The sequence below is a fragment of the Mastomys coucha genome, unplaced genomic scaffold, assembly GCF_008632895.1.
Source record: "Mastomys coucha isolate ucsf_1 unplaced genomic scaffold, UCSF_Mcou_1 pScaffold18, whole genome shotgun sequence".
Taxonomy (NCBI): Eukaryota; Metazoa; Chordata; class Mammalia; order Rodentia; family Muridae; genus Mastomys; species Mastomys coucha.
In genome coordinates, this window is record NW_022196900.1 from 99,829,141 (window position 1) to 99,847,002 (window position 17,862).

General features: G+C 44.3%; 1 protein-coding gene and 1 pseudogene across 6 annotated transcripts in view; one reads left to right on the top strand and one right to left on the bottom strand.

Annotated features, from left to right (window-relative positions):
- Positions 1 to 9,190, bottom strand: part of Prdm2 (PR/SET domain 2) — a 108,117-nt gene extending 98,927 nt beyond the window's left edge. For 5 of the 6 annotated variants that reach the window (XR_004121178.1, XM_031379371.1, XM_031379373.1 and 2 more), the window contains exon 1: positions 9,083 to 9,190. The gene's annotated coding sequence lies outside the window, so the exon portion shown is untranslated. The remainder of the gene's footprint in view (positions 1 to 9,082) is intronic. The other variant, XM_031379375.1, reaches the window with a different exon arrangement.
- On the top strand, positions 505 to 628 carry LOC116097332 (annotated as a pseudogene).
- Positions 9,191 to 17,862: the final 8,672 nt, after the last annotated feature.

A 17,862-nucleotide genomic window follows, 5' to 3' on the forward strand; every position in this document is an offset into this window, starting at 1 on the left:
AAAAAAAAATTTTTTTTTTTTTTTTGGTTTTTGTCGAGACAGGGTTTCTCTGTGTATCCCTGGAAAAAGTAAAATTCTTATTTGTCACTCAAGTGTGAGAACCTGAGTTTGAATTCCCAGAACTCATATAAAAGCTGGGTACAGTAGCAGTAATCCCCACACTTCTACATAGAAATAGGCAGTAGAGATGGAATGAGTCTCTGGAAGCTCACAACCTCAGACAGGTGGAAGGTGAGGATGAACACCAAAGTCTTCCTCTAACTTCCATCTGTGCCCACTTGGATGCACATATGAGTGCAAACATGCACGTGCACACATACATGCACACGCATACACACACAATAAACAAACAAACAAACAAACAATTAATGGGAAATTCTTCACAACAGATTCCTCCCGAGCTGGGGATGTAGGTCGGTGGAAGAGTACTTACCTAGGAAGTATGAAATAATGAGTTCTGCAAAGGGGGAAAACAGAGTTCCTAGCATCCATAAAAAGGAAGCACCTGCCCCTAGAAGCATCGCAGTTGCAGTTGCAGCTGCTGGGTTTGATGTGCGTTAGGTGGCAGAGAGGACAGAGGCTCAGTGTTCTGACTGATGAATATCTAAATGATTAGTAGCCGAACATTCCTTGAAAAAAGGCAAGCCTGGGTAGACCCTCAGTCCAGCACTGCACAGGCCTTGATGGCTCCCAGAACAGGAGCAAGCCAAAGACTAGAAAAACCCCGCCTGGGTCTGAGGCACTGGGTGGTAATGAGCCCAAGACAGACCCTCACATGGTGTCACTTGAGGTCACTGGGCATGGAGTCAGTCACTCAGGCGGGTAGATCAAGGAACGAACCCAAGATGACCACCAGACCAGCGCCATGGGGCCTGGACAGGGAGCTAGCCTAAAACCACCACCAGTCAGGCACTGCACAGGCCTGGGGGTAGGGGGTACGACACCATGCCCAACATGATCCCTGCCCAGTACCATAATTCACAAGCCAGGGCACTCCTGAAATAACCCCAGACACTCAAAGAGCTCAGGCACCACAAAGAAGAGCAAGTAAGTGGTGGAGAAATGGAAGAGGAAAAAAAAAAAAGAAACAGAAGAATGTGGGCACATGAAGAGAAGCAGACATAGAGACTTGAAAGTACCTGATGTGAATAGCTGGTGATGCCACCTGGGACCATAATGGGGTCCTAGTCTGCCCTGCCACTGGAGGGACCATGCCTGGGGTCTGTTACCACCCTCTTCCTTCATCTCTTGCCATCTATGACAGGCAGAAGAGCTGACCCCAGGGAGAGTGAGAGAACTGGCCATGTCCCTCACCAACTGCAACACTCAGGAGAGTGGGCCCTGTACCTTTCCAGGCAGCAGGGAGAGCTGGCCCTGGTCGGGGGTGAGGAGGTGTTGCTGGTGACACAGACCCAAAGGCATGAGGGCATGGAAGCAGGAGAGCTGGTGGGCTAACCAGCTCGGATACTTATCCAGGTATCTTTGAATTGGCCCGCTTTGACATCTATCCCACGGATGAACTTTTAGAGTACATGAAGGGGCCAATCCTACAGATCCAAAACTATACAAGCTCCATGACACAGGGCAACAACAGGATATTCAAGAGGTGTTCCAGTATCAAATAGAGTAGCAGAAGCTAGAGGCCACGTACAAGTCATTGCAATGAACATGTGCAAGCAAAGAGCTGTGGGACACACTGTGACACACTACAGCTTCCTTAATGAGACTTTTTCCCTCTGTTGGTGGGGGAGAGGTTGTAAGGGTGAAGAGTGGGTATGAGGAGATTGGGATGCAAGGTGTGAAACTCACAAAGAACCAATAAAAAGTTAAAAAAAAAAAAAAGGAAGTAAAATCAGTTCTTCACTAACCCTCAAAATACGAGCCTCAAAAACAATGTCTAAAGCAAGGAACAATGTGATTGCTCATTCCACAGTTATCCTACAAAGTCTTATTTGTCACTTCGAGTGACCTTTTCCTACCAGAGTTCTCAAAACGGCACACTACTTTTGTGGCTAGACTCTGAAATATATTCAGGATTCTTGCCTAAAAATTTCCTGAAAAGCAAAAAAAGCTACAGCAACACAGACATGGTGAACATGTTACCCAAATCCAAAATGTCACCCTAAGATTCCCATAAGTTTCATTTGGTCATGCTTCAAAAACGACATGCAGCCCTTCAGGTTTGTCCTACATACTGCAGAATGCAAGACAACTCATCTTGCACATAACTCACACCTACGATGGCCTTCCTTACACTAGAGGTGAACAGTGTAAGAACTGTGGCCTACACCAGACACATCACCACTGGCACTGTGATTGGTCAAGGTACTGGCCACATGGACAACCCAAGATTCACCTATCACTTTAGCAACTGGGTTTTATTTGGAGTGGGAGTTAACTTGTGTAATGTAAGGTTTGAGGCTTACACTGTAAATGTGTAACAACTGTTCTCAAGAGCACTTAAAAACAGTAACAGTTCACTTTACAAAGTGGATACACTGCTCTACAGTTTTAAAAGGACTTGAATGCATTTGTTGTTGTTGTCATTATGTTTAAAATACATTTCTTCAAAATAATATTTGTAATTCTCAATTCAACATAAAAGTAAGTGTCTAGGAATTTATGATAAAAACATGAAAAAAGTCTCTTCATATTGGTTCACTATTTCCATAAAATAGTATCTCTGATGCAAGGGTCTAGAAAGCAAGAACAGAACAGGTAAGGACAGTTCCAGGGGGCTTTGGATTCCAGAGTAAATGAACTTGACCTTGTGGTAAGTGTCCTAGTTTGCTTTCTGCTGACCAAACTTGAGGAGGAAAAGATTCATTCCATCTTACAGCACACAGTCCATCACTAAAAGAAGTCAGGACAGGAACTTAAACAGAGATTGTGGAGGCACGCTATTTACTGGCTTGCTCATCTTGGACCACCTGTCTAAGACTGACACTATCCACAGTGAACTGTGGGCTCTCCCACATCAATCAGTAATCAAAAAAAATGTTCCATAAACATGCCCACAGGACAACCTGGTAAAGGCACTTTTTCGATTGAGATTCCCTCTTCCTAGATGCCCTTAGCTTCTGTCAAGTTGACAAAAAAACTAAGCAGCACCATAGGACTCCCCAGATTGTGTTGCCTTCTACCTGCGCGCAAGCTCTGGAGATCCGTCTGTAGGATAAGTCAGAAGTGGGAATGCTGAAAAGCAGGGCCAACATCACCTACAGGAGGACAGGTGTCTCAGGACAGCCTGTTAGGAAGGAGTAACAAAGGCTTTCTGACTGAGGATAAACCATAAACAAAATAAAGTCTCATATTTAAGGAAAATGTAAGCAAGGAACCTCAAGCTAATAAGCAATTAGAGCCTAAACCACACAAGATAACTGGAAAGGTACAATAAAAGCATCCACACTACAGTGGAAGAACAAGCAGAACGCGGTGGCCAACTTAACAGGAAACAAGAAGAGATGGCGAATGCAATCTAAAACCTGGAAGGTGACTACCAAGGAGGGTCATGAAGACATCTACAAACCAAGCAGTCAGGAGCAGGGATGGGACTGAGGTGGAAAGTGAGCCCCATGCTGGCATCCGATGCTCAGAAAGCAAACATTCCCAAAGGAAACTGTATCAGTCAAAAGGGAAAATTGGTCCCCACAGTGACTGGCATGGAGGTCAGAGATGGAGATGCAGACATTTTTAGTCTCCCTAGGGTACCTCAAGAAAGAGGACTGCCAAGAGAAGAAATATGTCTATAGTAAGTAGATGCAGGACTTGACTCTGGAAAGCATGGGACGACTGGAGGAGTCGCCTCACTCTCTATCCAGGGAGGGAACATCCTGATAAGGTCTAAGGACAATTCTCTCAACAACAGTGACATCCTCTCTCAAGACCTGCTGCACTGCAACTATTTAAATGTTAGTTTTTCAAAAATATTATCATATTTAAAATTCCATAAATCATACTCTCTGTGTGTGTGAAGGCATCACAGGTCAAAGGGAAAATTCCTGGGTATTCTCTTTCCTTCTGCTGGATCCCGGAGAGCCTTAACATACTAAGCCATCTTGCTGGCCTTGCTTGCATATTCTTTACCTTGTCAGCTCAAAATACCCCAGTGAAAGGAAAAAGTAGTACTTGTCCCTAGTTTGCACACATCAAGAGGTCAGAAGAAGCCAGGCAGTGGTGGCGCATACCTTTAATCCCAGCACTTGGGAGGCAGAGGCAGGCGGATTTCTGAGTTCGAGACCAGCCTGGTCTACAGAGTGAGTTCCAGGACAGCCAGGGCTACACAGAGAAACCCTGTCTCAAAAATACCAAAAAAAAAAAAAAAACCAAAAAAAAAGATGTCAGAAGAAATGCTACCTATATACACCATCACACACAGCTATGTGGTCCTGTGATCCTGTCATTCTGTATGCTGAGGGAGGGTTCTGCTAAATAACACAAGGCTATTCATAACAGTACCTCTATGTCTTCTAACATAATTATGCATTTAAATTTAACCCCAAGAGCTTTCCTTTTCAAAATTTCTACTTGCAAGTGTATCTTAAAGCCAACAAATGTGGAATTATGGCAAAGTCTTTAAATCAGAAAATCAATCTGTATGCCATTTTTATGCTTAGTATGCATCGTCTGAATAAGGTCTTGAAAAATATACAGGGTTCATACTGAAGTATATACAGGTTTGGGGAAATCTCACAGTCCTTTTCAAATTTTGAACGCATCATTTAAATTTCCCATGAGAGTTTAATAAAGTCTTAGAAAAACTACATGTAAGTACATATAAAATACGTAGGTTTTACCAATTTCCAGATGGGCTGCCCACAGTAATCAAGCTAACATTTCCACTTAACTTTACACATTTCAGACAAGCTGTGCCAAGAAATAATTCAGCTCTTTCAAAGCAAAGCCTAACATATAATTTGTTTTTTTACCAAAATAGCTGAAAAATACAGACTCAATGAAACTTTTTTTTTACATGTCCTAAGGGGCTAGTAAATGAGAACACAGTATAAATGGACATGAACCAAGATGCCATTAATAAATACTACACAGAATTAAAGGGAAGAAATACATGCTTTTATCATGGCGATTATTAGGTTTACTGTGCACAATGACTCGAATGCATGCTCCAGGAAGGTGGGGTAGAAAAGGAAAAGCACTCCTTACTGCACTGAAATCATTCAGAGATTCCTGTAGTTAGGAAAAGCCACTCATCAGCAAATATGGCTCCAATAGCCGATTTTTTTTCACATGTTATATTTAATGGTGCATTCTCAATATTATTTCACAGCCAAAATAAATACATAAATAAAATATAAATAAATAAATAAATAAATAAATAAACAGATAAGAACCACAAGCAATATAATGTTTACTTAGAATAATCACAAATAATTTTTTTTTTATTTTTCCCCCACAGTGGAAAAACTTGATGACATTTTCCAGGAAGAGACATTGAAGTAAACATTTCAAAAGTGAGTCTCAGCTGGGTGGTGGTGGCACACGCCTTTAATCCCAGCACTGGGGAGACAGAGGCAGGCGGATTTCTGAGTTCGAGGCCAGCTTGGTCTACAGAGTGAGTTCCAGGACAGTCAGAGCTACACAGAGAAACCCTGTCTCGAAAACAAACAAACAAACAAACAAACAAACAAAAAAAGTGAGTCTCCTGTCCTTAGGACATAGCCCCAACTGGTTCTTTTGGGGTTTTATGCTTGCTTGTTTAAAAAAAGGAGAAAAAAGTAGAGTTTAGAAAAGTACAGTTTAGCCAAGCTTCAAGGAGTTGCTTAAGTCTCATTTTCTAGAAGAGTTATTTCTGTGCTATTCAGCATATTGGACTGAATGATTAAATTATGCATCAACTTTATGCAAATTTATTTAAATTTTATAATAATTTAATCTGCATACTGGGAATTCGGATCCCATGTCATGAAAACTTCATACCCCAGGCTATCTCACACTGCCATTTTCCTTCCCATAAAAGGATGCCAATGTTCAACTACAGAGAGTTACTCGATAACCACAAAAGCAAAGGCTAGAAGAAATGTGGATGGGAAGGTAGAACCAACCCATAGCATCTCTCCTTAGAGTTCTTTGAGCTGCTTCTGTGATTGCTATCCAAGGACAGACACACGTTCCACTTAATGAGGCAGTTTAGAACCATATGATTTTGTCCCTCCTAATGGCAATGTATGGTGACTTCACAGCTTGTCACAACTAAAGGAGGGACTACTGGCACCTTTTCGGGTGGGGGGAGCTGCTGAGTATTCCACCATGGACATGACACCCCCACAAAGACTAATCCAGTCCAAATAACACCAGGCGAGTAGCTGAGGAACATTTCATTGTAACTCAATATGCTATCCCTACCAACAGACTCTAGCTTTCCCTGACCTGCGCTAAGAAAATCATTTTCTATAGCTCTAACTAAAAATTTCTAACTTCAAAAGGCAAGCACTAGGACATGACACCAGGCCCAATATCAAACACTGTAACTGCTAATAGGCAGCATCCAAATGATGAAGCACTAAATGCAGACCAGCAGGAGGAGAAGCCATGCTCAGCAGGTGATAGATAACTCCTTTGCATCCAGAATTCCCTGTAGATGCTCTCTGCTTGCAGTTTGGCCTGTCCCCTCAAGGTCCACATACACTTTCACTATGGAGTTTTCTAGTGAAAGCTGCATATTTGTTGTTGGATTTTTTTCCCGCTTTACATGTTTAAAACATGAAGCTAGTCAGAAGACATGAAAATAGCAAATAATCCACAGTGCTCTCCACCCTGGAAACTGATTTAACAGGCCTGTGAAAGGTGTCTAAGTCATATCTAAAGTTGAAAAGATATTAGCATTCTGAAAAAAAAAGTTCCATGAATAAATAAATAGCCAATATAAAATAATCATCAAAAGAAACTGGGTGCAGATATGTGTGAGCTACAGACACCACAGAGAAAACAGGGAGGTCACTTCTTAGGTAGCCAGAACAAAAAAAAAAAAAAATAGTGTAGTCAGACACTACAAAAGCAGATTTTCCAATTTTCACATCTTAAATAGTCGCAGAATTTTAAAATTCATCACAGAGAAAAAAACTTGCAAAATTTAATGAAAAGAAATGTCAGACATTAGAAGCATAACATCTAGTGGGATTGGTTGAGGAATGATGGCCCATCCACGTATAAGACAGCCATTAAACACCAAATTGGAGAATAGTTAAAGACATAGATAGATACACACAACAGCATAGTGGAAGACAAGCTACATCAACACACACAACATATCAATTCTCTACAAACTATTATACAGAAGTGGATGCTTCTATAAATAAATATATGTGAATAAAGAAATACAAGCAGGCACACCCCGAGGGACTAGTGACAATCTGCTACAATGTTACCAATGACTATCTGAGGAGGGGGAAGTTTTCAGCCGGTTTCTATTCCTTCTTTGTGCTTTTCTGTTTTCCAATTGTCTTGCAGTGAGACTATTTTGCTATTTTGTGCTTACAGAGCTAATACATTATTACAAAGTTACACCTTATTATCTGGAGCACTGCATATAAAATTTAAAAAAAAAAAAACCTCAAACCTCAATGAAGCCAACTCTTCATCGACAAACAGCAAACATTCATTCGGCATTAATTATCATTATATCCTTGGTTCTAAGAACTTTTTATATGCATCAATGGCTTTAAAGAGGGAGATGAAGGGAGGGTCGAGCCCTGAAAAAACACCAAATGCAACTGAGTGTTGCTTCCAACAATGGCTTTACAGCTCTATTCCCATGGCTTGAAATAAAGGGGGCTTATTAAATGATCTCCGAAGGTCTTCAAAGCTATGCTGAGATTTCTCATGAAAAAAAAAATTTTTCACCACATAAAGTGTTTGTAAAAAAGCTTGGAGGGTGGCAGCTGCGTGCACTCTCAAAAACAGAACTCTACAGAAAAAGAAAACAACATAATAACGTCTCTCAGTTCCTCCTCTTAATATCTGGATGCAAACTTCTAAAACCTCTTTTCTATTATCACCAATAGGCAGAATGATCAAACTGTAATCTGTGCTATTGTCGGTAAAAATAACCATTGGGAGGTTGTCTTTGCTGCATGTATTACTTTAAAGAATAACCCTGAAGTAAACAAAAAACTTTGAGATACATTTTTAGTCATGTTCTGAGGACATTTTGTAGTGGAAACAAACGTTTCCGTGTTTGATTAAAGGGTCCTAAGGGCAAGGCACTGGAATTCGGCAAAAGGCAGTTCACGTGTCAAATACACCCAAGTCCTCAATACCATGGAACATGGAGGTGGGGGGAAACCCCATTTCTCTAGGTGCAAATTCCAGCTGGGTGGTAAGGGGCAACGGGGCTTCCCGGCTATCTGTGGGGTTGTTTCCCCAGCTCGAGGCCCGACCTAAAGGTACTAGGCCAGGGGCCGGTGCTTCACGCGTGGATCGTGGAAGAACACTGACCTGTGAGGTGTATTTCGTGTCTCACTTGTCACTCTCGGAGACATAGTAGATGGATCTTTTGACTAACCCAAACCAGTCATATGTATGTCCGTGCACACCTGTGACACATGCACATAATATATGCACCAGTGGATCGATGGGGACACTCGGGGAGACCACTGTCAGGTCTGGAGCAACACGGAAAACTACCCGGGGAAACACAAAGGCTCGAGGCACAGGAAACCAACTCGAGGATGCAGATGCGCTCAGACACTCAGCCGGGACACAAAAGAGCAGAGAGATCAGCGCAGCCCCGCGGATGGGGACCGCCCGGGGCCCACGTGCGCTCCCCGCCGACCCCGCAGCCGCGCACCCGGGGTCCGACGCGCCGCCACAAAACGGACCCAAAACTTGGCCGCAGGGACTTAAGAGCCGCCAAGCGGGAGCCTTCGCGCCGCCTCTCGTCGGCGCCCGCCAGCGCTAGCCAGCGTTCCCGGCGGTTCGGAGGAAGCTCGAAGGGGGCGCGTCAGCCCGCCCCGCAGCCCCCTTAGCGCCCGACCCGGTCGCCCCCGCCGCGGTGGCTACGCTCCTCACTGACACCAAGGGACATCCCCCGAGGCCCGCCCGCCCCGGCTCCGCCGCTCCTCACCAGAGCACGACGTGCCAACGCTTCAGCGAGCCCAGAGCCGCAGCCGCCGCCGTCGCTCTGGCGCCCGCGGCCGCGCCGCCGCCATCTTGGCTTCGGCCGGAAGTGACGTCGGCACGGCGCCCGCCACCCCGACCCCGACCCCGCGCGTAGCTCGTGGCCTGCGACCCCAAGGAGCTTAACACGACGGCCGGGCGTGACCCTGGCGGGCTGGGTCGCCCTCCCTGGCCGTCACTGGTTCACCACTCGTCCCAGAGCGTTACCTCGAAGGGGAAGCCCGCGCACGTCGCCATTGCCGGGCCAGCCTGACCACTACAGCGTTATGGCTGAGAAACTCATAGTTCTTCAGAGAATCCACCCCACTTCAGACGATCGAGGCTGACGGGCATGGTGGCGCACACTTGAATCCCCAAACTCGAGGCAGAAGCAGGCAGAAGATCTCTTTGAGTTTGAAGCCAGCCAGATCTACGTAGTGAATTCCAGGATAGGCAGAACCACACCCTGAGACCTTGTTTCAAGCAAAACGAGCAGAATCCACTCTGAAGGCCACTCACTACACCTCTGTCAGGCAAAATAGACCAAATTAAATTGTGTGCAAAGGACCAGTTATAGCCGCATACACACACAAAAACAAACGAAACTTCAGCAAAGGAGATGCAACTGGGCGGCTGTATTCATCCTTACCAGGAGGCATTTACTAACTGCCAAGCCATGGGCCTAGGTCAGTGTCAGGGCTCTGTGGTGCCAAACACGGCCTTCATCTTGCCCTTGGGAACTGAGTCACTATTTACAAACAAGTGAGCTGGAGATGGTCTAGGTTGAACTCGAGACCACTTCTGACATCCCAGAAAAGAGGCTTGACAGGAACTCAGTTGCCAATCAATCTAAAGTTGAGGAGAGATGAAAATTACAGTTGTCACATCTAGATGGTTCCTAAAGCCATGAGTACTTCAAGACAAAGCTATCCTCTGAGAAGAAAGGAAAAATATAAATGTAGTGGCCCACGTTAGTCCTCTGTGAAAAGGATCTAAAGAATAGGTAATGTATTATGTTCAAATGTGTCGCCAAAACTTTGGAAAGACCAGACAGGTTCACCAAATGTACCTGTTGTTTAGAAAGCGTGGCAACTGACATGGATTGTGTGGTGTACTCTGTAAAAGACTGGTGATGTACTGTGATCGTCCCATCAGTATTGTTGACAGGTGAGAACAATGTCAAGTGTTGTCAAGGTCTGGATCAGCACAGAGCCCACGGAGAAAGGAAGTAAAACCTCAAATGTTTGCTTATGTCTCTCACTATTCAAGGAAGAATTTATAAACCTAAGGGATACATGCAACCATGTCACTAGAATATATACTATTGTGATACAGGCTGCCTCTGGAATTTGCGCTCTTTACTTGATTAATGCCTTACTAAGTACATGTGTCAAATCATCTGAGGTAGTGTGGGAGCAAAAGGGAGGCCACCACCTCATCTACCACCAAACTGCCATAGTCATCATTTTAAAAGAAAATCGGTATGACGCCTGGCATCTAATAGAATGCAAAAGGGAAAATAGGGGATTGTCAAGTCAAAAATGACATGGTAAAACCAAAAAGCACCATTCCAAGAAATTAGTGGCTGTCCTTCCTGTCTTTAATCTGAAATGACAATGCCTTTCCCCCCTGGGGCTTCTGTTTCAGATTTGATGTCTTAAAACAACAGAAATTTGATCTCCTACAAACGTAGAGGCTGGTGTCCAAAATCAGTATCAGTAGGCTAAAGCTAAGGTGTCGGTAGGACCACACTTCCTCTGAGGCCTCTAGGGAGACTGCTTCCTTCTCCCAGCTTCCGGTGACTGCCAGCATTCCTTGGCTTGTCACTATGCCACCCGACTCTTCAAGGCCAACATCTTCACACTCTCTTCATCTTCACATCACCTTCTCCTTTGTAGGCAGTGAAACTTCCCTCTGTTCTTCCTTAGTATATACAGTCGCACTGAGGATACCCAGCTAAACCACAGTTAATCTCTTCATTGCTTAGTCATAGCCAGCAGAAGTTCTGCATGAGGAAATGCTTGAAAGTTCAAGGGATTGAGTTGAGGTCAGACGCTTAGGAATGATTATTTAGCCTACTACCCTAAGTGTATCTTCGGTTATTCTAAATACCACCTCTAACCAGCCATTGTGTGTTTTTAATCTGTGTATTTTGTTTGGACATGTTTCAATTCTCTAAACTGTTATACTTCCCAGACTTGAGTGACACACTTTCTAGTTCATCTGTGTAATTCAAAAAGACAAAGGCTATCGAGATTACAGTAAAATTTCATTAGCGATGATTAGCTGTGTGGTATACTAAATACTACTGTTTTCCTTCTCTGAAATAATGGAATGCCTTACTAATGAAGGAGGGCAGAAATTGAGATGCTTTAATGAGAATTCATGGTCTGTTTATTAAGAGATGAACATATACAACACACTCACTATCAAAGTCTGCAACATGAATAAAACTCCATGCCAAACAAGTCACCTGGCTCAGCTCTGGTCACTTTTGGGCATTATGCAGTAACATGGCACATGCTTCACTCAAAACCCAGAGCAATGTCTAAGCACAAAATAGATAATTCTTATAGGGGAAAATGGCATCTCCCTGGCTCTCAAAATGAAGAGTAAAGCAGTTATGTATAGCCCAGACATTGTATTTAAAAAAAAAAAAGTGGTTGTAATTAAACCACAGCAATTTCTATAGAATTGCCCCTTAAAAGATTAAAAACTTTATAGCTAGGAACAAAGACTTTAAACTACACTATCAGTGACAATGTAAGTGGACTCCTTGAATGACAATACTCATTCCCTGCTACGCATTGTACATGGATTGTGTCCCATTCATCATACCTGTGTGTGATGATCTCGTGTACAGCTGTGGGAACAAAGGCCAATGTGGATGAAGACATGGCCCAGTTAAGAAATGAAACCCAGTTTTTAACTTGGACAGTTCAGCTCCATAGGAAGCAACCACCTCATCCTTGGTGCACATATGTGCATAGACACACACACATACTTGAAAGCTAGACCAGACCAGTAGTCATTGAGTCACTGTGGGCAACTCTGTGTGTGTGAGTGTATGGGTGTGTGTGTGGGTGTGCGCACACATAATTTCTAAGGTAAATATTGTCTTGATGGCCAGTCCAATCAAAATTATCAACTATCTTCACATTCAAGATCACCACACTTCCTCTAAGATACTCAGGACTTAGAGTAGGTAAGAGAAGTGTGTGAGTCTGTCTGTCTGTCTGTCTGTCTGTCTGACTGACTGACTGTCTATGCATAAAGAGTGCTAGGACTGATGATGTAAGCCTACAATCATATCTACATGAGAAGCCAAAGCAGGAAGATCCGAGTTCAAGGACATCTTAGGCTACAGGGGAGGTACAAGGATAGATCGGGCAATCTAGTGAGCCCTTCCTAGCAAGTGTACTGCCCTAGGTTCAATCCCTGGCATGGCAAAATATAAAACAGTATCAGCATTAAAAGAGTATGAGCATCCTAAATGTCCTCCCTGAACTGTCAGGCAAGAATAGTTTTGCAAAGAACAGAAGTGGTCCCATGATCTGAGGAAACTGTCTCATAACCTCTCCTGTTCATGAGTGCACTGCTCTCCTTAAGAACAACAAAATAGAACGAAAACAGAATCTCTTCTCGTGAATATGAACTATTTTTCAACAAGAAGCAGTGTCTCCTTGGTTTGGTGGTTTTGCCATTCTCATCCTCCACTCCTCTGCCACATCATTTTCTCAAGCAAGAATGACATCTTATACAATCCCACGCAAGCCACCAAAAGATGTGAAGCTTATCTTCTGGATGCTTCTTGTTAAAATGAACTTCAGGGCTGGCAAGATGGCTCAGCCGGTAAGAGCACTGACTGCTCTTCCAAAGGTCCTGAGTTCAAATCCCAGCAACCACATGGTGGCTCACAACCACTCGTAATAAGATCTGATGCTCTCTTTCTGGTGCATCTGAAGTCAGCTACAGTGTATTTATGTATAATAATAAATAAATCTTGACCGGAGCGATCGGGACTGACCAGAGCAAGCAGAGGTCCTAAAAATTCAATTCCCAACAACCACATGAAGGTTCACAACCATCCATACAGCTACAGTGTACTCATATACATAAAATAAATAAATCTTTAAATAAATAAATAAATAAAATGAACTTCAAAGCTAGACGTTCTGGGGACAAAGGATGCACCTTGATGAATGACAAACAAGCTACATGGGCTCATATAAAAACTGCTGCAGCCTCACCATGTAGCTGCTACTCACAGTGATGAAGCTGAACAGCGGGCAGAGGGATGGCAGGCCATCTGTACCGAGCATCAGCCCCTCTCTGACACCGTGTCAGCCTGGCCACCGCATTGACAGCTGTCAGTTACAGTAGAGGCTGAAGCTGAGATTCATGGTTGACAGACACCTAGTGGCAAGTCACAGGCAGAGTTGAGGACCTGTTGTGGTGTCAAAGTCCAGGATGTGTCCACTGCTCACGATGCTTCCGGTCACAAAGGGGCACCGGGACACTGTCCCAGCTCTGCCAGAATGTGGAGGCGAGGCTAGAGGACTGGCCTTAGCAAAAGCAGCTTACAGCACAGTCAGGGCTTAGAACTGCACCCTCCCGCTATTGCCTTGCTCCTTGACTGCTGGCTTACAGGGGAGGGTGTCTTTTACATGTGTATGTATGTAGTGTATTATGTAGTTTGCATGTGTGGGTGTACACATGTGCGTGTGGAGGTCAGAGGCTGGCATCCGGTGTCTTTCTTGATTGCTCTCCACTTTACTAAGTCTCTCACTGAGCCGGAAGCTAATATTCAGCTAGACAGCTTAGCTAACAGCTATCCTTGGGATCCCCCATCTCAGCCTCCGGGGCACTGGGATGAGTTTTTTTTGTGGACTGCTACAGTCACCCACCATTTCACGTCTGCTAGGGATCCAAACTCTAACACCCCCCCACACACACACCTTCTTCTGCAAGCACTTTATCAACTCAGCCAGCCTCCTGCCTGCTACAGGTGTCTTGCTTTGCTTTGCTTTACTTTGCTTTGCTGGTTCGGGTTGTTTTGTTCTGTTTGAGACAATCCCCTGCTGCCCAGGCTGGCCTCAACCTTACTAAGTGGCTGGAGATGACCCTAAACTACTACTCCTGCCTCTGTCTCTAGAATTATAGGCATGTCCACCACACCCAAACTCACAGGCAGCACCACCACCACCAAAAAAATGGCACTTTTTATAAAGAAGAGAAGGAGGACGAGAGAGATGGCCTGCCATTTAAGAGTACTGTCTTTTCTTTCAAAGACCAGAGTTCCAGCCCCAACACCAACGTGACAGCTCACAGTAACTCCAGTCCCAGAAGCCTTCTCGGGGCTTCTGCAGACACCAGGCATGCACTGAGTGCACAGACATACGTGCAGGCAAAACACCTACACATATAAATAATAAAATAAATATACTTTTAAGTAATTTTTAAAAAAAAAAGAGTAAGAACAAGTCCAACATGGTAAAATAACAATTCTAGCGAGAATAACCTTATTTTATCCCAAATGAAGCCAGATGTCGGGTTCTTCATTTCTCCTTTGCAGCCTTTGAGCCAAACCCATTAATGAATGAGTTAAGAGACCCAGCGGTTTCCACAGAGCTGTCCCTAAGCAGCCTTCTTCCGCTCTTTCTCTGAAGCTGCAGTGTGCAGAGCTCAAAGGCCTTCGTAGTTTGCTCCCCAGAACACAAAGGGAAGGTTCCATCTCTGCAGTCCTCCATTGCAGAATTAATTCACCAACACACCACCACGACAGCATGAATAAAACATACCCGCTGATAACAAAGACAAAGTGAAATGTTTTCAGCGGGAAATCGCAGCAGTGTGGGAGGAAGCAGAAGATAAATCAGGCGCACAAATCCACAGGCCACACTGAGGTGGCCACACGGGGAGGTGAGTTTTCTTCCTTGGGATAGAAGCTGTGCTTTCTGCATATGAGGGGTAACTGCAGACAGGATGACCAGTCCCCTACCTACTGGTCCATTTTTGACACATCTTCGGCACAAACCATCTCTACACAGGGTGCCACTGCTGCAGGAATGCTGTCTGCTGTCTCTAGAGCCCCACACTTTGGAAATGCATGCTTGTGTTTTGTTTCTTTTTGTTTGATTGGGTTTTGTTTGTTTGCTTGCTTGCTTGTTTTTTCGAGACAGGATTTCTCTGTGTAGCCCTGGCTGTCCTGGAACTCACCCTGTAGATCAGGCTGGCCTCGAACTCAGAAATCCGCCTGTCTCTGCCTCCCAAGTGCTGGGATTAAAGGCGTGCGCCACTACCGCCCGGCCTGTGTTTTGTTTCTTGTTGTTTTGGTTTTGGTTTGGTTTGGGTTTTTTCTGTCTTTCTGAGGCTCTCCCTTTACAATTTCTATTCTGCATCCATCATTTGCCTTCTTTCTTAGAAGCCAGCTACCGGGTAAAATCTCCCTTAGCGATGTTGGCTTTTGTAGACAATACAGTATTACAAAGTTGCTGAGTTACAGCCATATGTTCTCTTACCATTCTGCAGGCATGGATGGGTCTAGGTTCTTCTGAGGGTTCAGAGGGATAACCTGTTACATGTCTCTCTCCAAATCCTGGGTTTGCCTCTGGGTCACATCCCTTCAGAGCCTCTGCCTTCACAAACGCCTCTCCGAAAGAATACCAGCCACTGTGTTTGAGGTTCAAACCCTCAAACCCACTGATGATGATGGTCTTAATGAGTTGTATCTGCAAAGAGACTATTGAAAAGTCGCATTCTGAGTACATGAATGTTGGAAGACACCTTCTAACCCAGAAATAGAGCCCATGTGTGTCATTTCTTCTTTCTGTGATCTCATTACAACCTGTATCTGCAACTACCTGTGTGCTGTCTGTCTGCTGTGGTGCAATTCCTGAACATGTGTGTCTTACACCCCAAAGGTATTGTAAGCCCGTGAGAGACAAACAATCACATCACATCTTCACTGTGTTTGATTGACAGGCACATGTCTTCCTCATGGATACTGTTGAATGATATACACAGCGCTCATTTAAAATGTGATCTCTAGAATAGAAAAATTAACCAGAGCCACAGCTGGGATGGAACTCAGTAGGAGAGTGCTGGGTTAGCAACATTCAGTCCTCTGCACTGGGCAGAGTAAGCCTTAAACTCTTGTTTCTTCTGTCCTTCATCCTGCCCAGAGGATTGAAGCTCTGATTTCCTTCTAAGGATTCACAAAGGTCATTTCAACAATATAAGGCAACTGTACAGGTGTGATAGGCAAGGCAGAGCCTATCAGGGCTGAAACATCAGCGCAGGGCTTTGTAGGGAGTAACACCCTTCCTATAGGCCAGTGACTAACTTTCATTGTGAAGCTGCAGGAGACTTTCAACCTTCGGGGGACATTTTGCATGAGCAACAGCAGTGTCATCCTTGACTAGAGAGCAGGTGTGGCCTCTAGTCAGACACGGCCAGGGAAGCTGCTAAACAAACATTCTCCTTGGTACAGAAAAACATCTTCCTTGTCATAGGGATATCCAGCTGCAAATACCACAACTGTTCACAAACCTGAGCTGGGGCAGGACATTTGATTCTCCTGCCTCGACTTGAGAAGCTTCTGTTTGCCTGGAATACGGAGCCCAGACTCATCCAAGAAAAGAATATTGTCCATTTTTTATAATTTTTCCCATCTCTTTGCATTTTGTATGTGTTTTTTTTCTTAATCCGTCCCTGTGGCAATTTGAATAAGAAACATCCTCCATGGTTCTCATATTTAAAAACTGGGTCCGCAATTAGTGCCACTGTCTGGGGAGCTTGAAAAGGTACATTCTTAGCCAGGCAGTGGTGGCACACGCCCTTAATCCCAGCACTTGGGAGGCAGAGGCAGGCAGATTTCTGAGTTCAAGGCCAGGCTGGTCTACAGAGTGAGTTCCAGGACAGCCAGAGCTATACAGAGAAACCCTGTCTCACAAAAACAAAAACAAAACAAAACAAAACAAAACAAAACAAAACAAAAAAGAAAGTACACTTTTTTTTTCAAGATTTATTTATTTCATGTATGTGAGTACACTGTTGTTCTCTTCAGACACACAAGAGGAAGGCATCGGATTCCATTACAGATGGTTGTGAGCCATCATGTGGTTGCTGGGAATTGAACTTATGAAGAGCAGTCAGTGCTCTCAACCGCTGAGCCATCTCTCCAGCCCGAAGTACCTCTTCTTAAAATGTTAGTCAGGTGTGTCCTCGAGACCCTCTCCCAACCCCAAACAATAAAGGCTACTGATCTTGCTCTTGATTTTATTCTGGCTTTTGTTTGTTTGTTTGTTTGTTTGTTTGTTTGTTTTTTCAAGACAGGGTTTCTCTGTGTAGCCCTGGCTGTCATGGAACTCACTCTGTAGACCAGGCTGGCCTCAAACTCAGAAATCTGCCTGCCTCTGCCTCTCAAGGGCTGGGATTAAAGGTGTGCGCCACCACCAACTGGCTCTTGCTCTTGGTTTTAATAATAAAACTCCACTACTGAGGACATCACATGCTTTTGTCACAAGTCATGGAGGGACTAGCTGATACTGACCAAAAAGCTTCCTTGCTTCGAGAGATTTTATAGTACCAGAGAGTGCTCTATGACCTATGGGTAGGAGAGGAATCAACATTCTTACCCAGCTGAGAGGTCCCTGTGCTCCAATAATGACTGCCTGTCGCAGGGCAGTGGTGGCACACGCCTTTAATCCCAGCACTTGGGAGGCAGAGGCAGGAGGATTTCTGAGT